The following is a 5061-nucleotide window of genomic DNA, read 5'->3' as shown; positions in this document are numbered from 1 at the left end:
CTGAAGCTAGATTCTTTTCACTCTCAGCAGTCAGTTTTCCAGAATGTTGAGACACAGTTTGTGATGCTAAATAAGTAGAAAAGGCAATTATTGTGGATAACAAATACTGCAATTTCAGGACAGGTTCATCAATTTCTGGAAGAACAAAATCTTATTTTAAAAAAATCCGACATGAACTGTATTTATACAAGTCACAGTCAGACAATTATCAAACAGCACCAACTGAAACGCAGCATTCAGCACTCACAGGGGAACCCTGTCTAGCTAATAGCTCATATAATTTTGGTGTTGTAGAGGGAGCTTTACTCTGTATTTAACCATGTGCTGAACCTGTCCTGGGAGTGTTTGATGAGAGACAGTGGAGAGAAAGCTTCACTCTGTATCTAATCCCATTCTGAACCTGTCCTGGGAGTGTTTGATACAACCAGTATAGAGGGAACTTTACTCTGTATCTAACCGTGCTGTCTCTGTCCTGGGAGTGTTTGATGGGGACGATGTAGAGGAAGGTTTATTCAGACACTTGTGACTTAAATTAATTACATTGCTTATCACAGGAAGAACCAAAAAGATTAAGGAAGACATACTTTTTGAAACATTTTGAGTGTTTTCATTCTCAGGTGCCTGTGTCTCAGAGGATGTGATTGGTGACAACTCCTCCATGGATAGTTATCTAAAAAGAACCAAAAAGACACAAATTCAGAATCATCTCAAAATAGAAAACGCACGATGCACGAATGTTACTAAAGATTGAGGTGGGAACTTGGTTTGGTGACCTCACCCAGGAGTCTATGACCGCATGGCAGTTAGCTGTACGGACTGTACTAGAGGTCAGAGGCTCAAAACTACAATGAAGTATCATCTCAACAGAGAGGCGAGACACAAGCCCCATCAGACCCGCTGTTCTCCCTTGCCTAGGACTGTCGATTCTGTAACATCCCAACAACTATTCGCACCAAACATTAATGATCTGGCTGAAGGAACTGAGGGCGTTGTTGCTAAGTTTACAGATGACACAAAGATAGGTGGAAGGACAGGTAGCGTTGAGGGGAGGCTGCAGAAGGACTTGCACAGGCTGGGAGAGTGGGCAAAAAAGTGGCAGATGGAGTATAATGTAGGAAAGTGTGAGGTTATGTATTTTGACATGAAATTGGATACTTAGTTGGAGAGACTAGGACCTGAGGGTGCAGCCTCAGAGTGAGGGGACAAAGCCTTAGTACTGAAATGAGGAGGAATTTCTTCAGCCAGAGGGTGGCGAATCTGTAGAACTTTTTGCCGCAGAAGGCTGTGGTGGCCAAGTCATTGAGTGTCTTTAAGACAGACATAGATAGGTTCCCGATTAGTAAGGGGAGCAAGGCTTACGGGGAGAAGACAGGAGAGTGGGGTTGAGAAACATATCAGCCATGATCGAATGGTGGAGCAGGCTCAATGGGTTGAATGGCCTAATTCTGCTCCTATACTTTTTGGTCTGTCAAGTACTCCTCCCAGGAGATCAGCACAGGAAGCCATTTGGCACATTAAAGCTTTTAGGCTCTTTGAACAACTGATCCTGCAGTCCTGATCATTCATGGGGATGTAAGAAATGGGTGTAGGAGTAAGCCATTCAGCTCCTCAAGCCTGTTCTGCCATTTAACTAGCTCGTGGCAACGTCATTTTCCAGCACTCTCCTCATATCCTCTTGATATTTTTAACAAAAACCGAAATTGCTAGAAAAACTCAGCAGGTCTGGCAGCATCTGCAGAAAGAGAAACAGATTTAATGTTTTGAGTTCAGTGACCCTTCTTCAGAAGGGCCGTTGTTATCTTTAACATCTAGAAATCTGTTGCTGTCTTGAACAGAATCAATGACTGATCTCCCTCAGTCCGCTGAGGTAGAGAATTCTAAAGATTCAGTATGCTCTCAGTGAAGAAATTCCTTCTAATCTCACTGCTCAATAAGATGCCCCTTATTCTGAAAGGTGTTGGTGAAGACCAGTTAAGGGAAACATCCTTTTTGCACCCATCCTGTCAATCCCTGTAAGAAATTTCTAAGTTTCAAAGAGATCACCTTTCATTCCACGATACTGTACCTCAGGGATAATCTGGTGAAGGATCATTGTACTCCTTTTGTGGAAAATCTATCCTTCCTTCAACCAGGAGGCCAGAACTGCACACAGTACTCCAAGTATAATCTCACCAAGATCTCTGTACAATTGCAGCAAGACTGCTTTACTGAACACAGCCCGGCAAATGCTACCCCTTGGCCTGCATGTTTCCAGTCTTCGAGAAGATTTGTAGCTTGGATTGTGGGTGAGGTTGTAGACATACTCGCTGAGCAGCATGTTTGGTTGCAAACGTTTCGTCACCTTGCTAGGTAACATAGTCAGTGCACCTCCGGTGAAGCGTCGGTGTTCTGTCCCACTTGTTATTTATATGCCTTGGTTTGCTGGGATGTTTGGTATTACTTCCAGTTTTGTTTGTCAGTGGTTTGTACACAGGGTCTAATTCAATGCATTTGTTGATGGAGTTCCAAAAATTAATAATACGGATATATGAACACCAACTAGCCATCAAGAGACATGTTCAATTCTCACTTGTCTCACTACACACGGACAATGAGGGACACAGATTCGACTGGGACAACACATTGATAATCGCACAAACCAAAGACACACCAGGGAATTCCTGGAGGCCTGGTATTCCAAGTGGAACTCCAACAACAAACTTGAATTAGTACTGAATGCCAACCACCCCAACAAACCGAGGCATATAAATAACAAGTGGGACAGAAAACCAACACTTCACCGGAGGCGCACTGACGATGTTACCTAGCAGGGTGACGAAATGTCTGCAACCAAACCCACCAGCTCAGTGAGCATGTCTACAACCTCCTGCATGTTTCTGTTGTAATACTCCAAAGCATTTATACTGAAGGTGGGGAGAGAAGGCGCCCCTCCCCAAATTTAAAGGGCAGCTCTGCCAGTGACCTCAGCAGTTTACATTTGGCAATTCTGGTCTCTCTGCTATAGGAAGGATGTTGTGAAACTAGAAAGGGTTCAGAAAAGAATTACAAAGATGTTGCCAGGGTTGGAAGGTTTGAGCTACGGGGAGAGGCTGAACAAGCTGGGGCTATTTTCCCTGGAGCGTTGGAGGTTGAGGGGTGACCTCATAGAGGTTTATAAAATCATAAAAGGCATGGATAGAGTAAATAGACAAGGTCTTTTCCCTGGGTGGGGGAGTCCATAACTAGGGGGCATAGGTTTAAGGTGAGAGGGGAAAGATTTAAACGAGTCCTAAGGGGCAACTTTTTCATGCAGAGGGCAGTGTGTGTATGGAATGAGCTGCCAAGAGGAAGTGATGGAGGCTGGTACAATTACACCATTCAAAAGGCATCTGGATGGGTATATGAACAGGAAGGGTTTAGAGGGATATGGGCCAAATGCTGGCAAATGTGACTAGAATAATTTAGGATATCTGTTCGGCATGGACGAGTTGGATCAAAGGTTCTGTTTTCATGCAGTACATCTCTATCTCTAAATGGGTGAGATCCTTTGTGGGGAATGGTGACAGGGAATGGAGGAACAGAAGAGGTTGAAGGTGATACCAATGGTACTGACTGTACAATCTCTGTTCCTGGGTGAAGCAGCTACATAGAGATCTATAGACAAAATAAAAACCCATTGGGCCCACTGTGTCTGCACCAGTCATAAACATCCACATAACTATTCTAGTGCTATTTTCCAGCACTTGGCCCATAGACTTGTATGCCTTGGCACTACAAGTGCATATCTAAATACTCCTTAACCGTCATGAGGATTTCTGCCCGTACCATCCCTCAAGCCAGTGAGTTCCAGATTTCCACCACCCTCTGGATGAAAAAAATCCTTCAGATCTCCTAAACCTCCTGTTTAAATCTATGCCCCCAGTAACTGATTGCTCCACAAAGGGGAAAAGTTCATTCCTGTGCACCCTATCCATGCCCAACATTTTTTTATTCATTTCAACCTGGGCACCACACCAATGATCTCGGAGGGAGTCCAATGTAGATTTACAAGAATGGACTTCAGGGATTAAGTTATGAGAGGAGAGATCATCCAAATTATGCCTGTTTTCTCTAGAATTTAGGTTAAGGAGTGATCTGATAGAAGTCTTCAAGATATTAACAGGAAAAGACAGGGTGGATAAACGATTTCTACTGGTTGGGGATTCTAGAATTAGGGTCACAGTCTGAGATTAGAGATGGACCGTTCAGGAGAGATGTTAGGAACCACCTCCACACACAAGGAGTGGGAGAGGTTTGGAACTCTCTCCCACAAACAGCAGTGGATGCTGGATCAGATGTCTGTTTTAAATTTGAGCTTAATAAATTTTTAATAAGCAAAGATATTAAGGGATGTGGGCCAAAGGCAAGTAAATGGAGTTAGGCCACAGATCAATCATGATCTCGTGGAATCTTTATGATTCCCCCTCAGTCTCCTCTGCTCCAAGGAAAAAACTTACTCTATCCAATGTGTCTCCCCAGCCCAGGCAACATCCTGATAAATCGCCTCTGCATCCTCTCCAGTGCTATTGCGTCCTCCCTATAATGAGGATTCCAGAACAGCACACAATACTCTAGTTGTGGCCCAACCAACATTTTATACAGATCCAGCATCACCTCATTGATCTTAAACTCTACACCTTGGCTAATAACGGCAAGTATCCAAAATGCCGTCTTAACCACTTGGTCCCCCTGACCTAATACCTTAAGGAGCATGCACACCAAAATCACTCAAATCCTCAGTGCTTCGCAGGGTCCTACCGTTCATAATGTAATCCTATGCCTAGTTGGTACCCCCTTCATACTACAACTCATATTTATCCAGATTGAACTCCTTTTGCCACTTATCAGCCAATCGGACCAGCCTGTCTATAGCCTCTTGTCTCAGACTATCCTCCTCAATATTTACCATGATTACAATTCGCATATCATCCACAAATTTATTCATCACTATGTGTAGACGGCACTTACTGCACACTCTCTGTCCCTGGGTGATGGGGGGGGGTCACTTACTGCACAGTCTCTGTCCCTGGGTGATGGGGGGGG

At 44.0% G+C, this 5061-nt stretch overlaps 1 long non-coding RNA gene across 1 annotated transcript; it reads right to left on the bottom strand.

Moving 5' to 3' along the window:
- On the bottom strand, window positions 1–5020 carry LOC125485094. Its single transcript, XR_007263855.1, has 3 exons — window positions 4987–5020; window positions 585–670; window positions 1–66 (listed from the first exon to the last, which is right to left on the bottom strand). It is a non-coding gene; the product is annotated as an uncharacterized LOC125485094 (long non-coding RNA).
- Between the last annotated feature and the right edge of the window lie 41 nt (window positions 5021–5061).

This window comes from Rhincodon typus, chromosome 16 (assembly GCF_021869965.1).
Source record: "Rhincodon typus isolate 14 chromosome 16, sRhiTyp1.1, whole genome shotgun sequence".
NCBI lineage: Eukaryota > Metazoa > Chordata > Chondrichthyes > Orectolobiformes > Rhincodontidae > Rhincodon > Rhincodon typus.
This window is presented reverse-complemented; position numbering and strand designations above follow the sequence as displayed.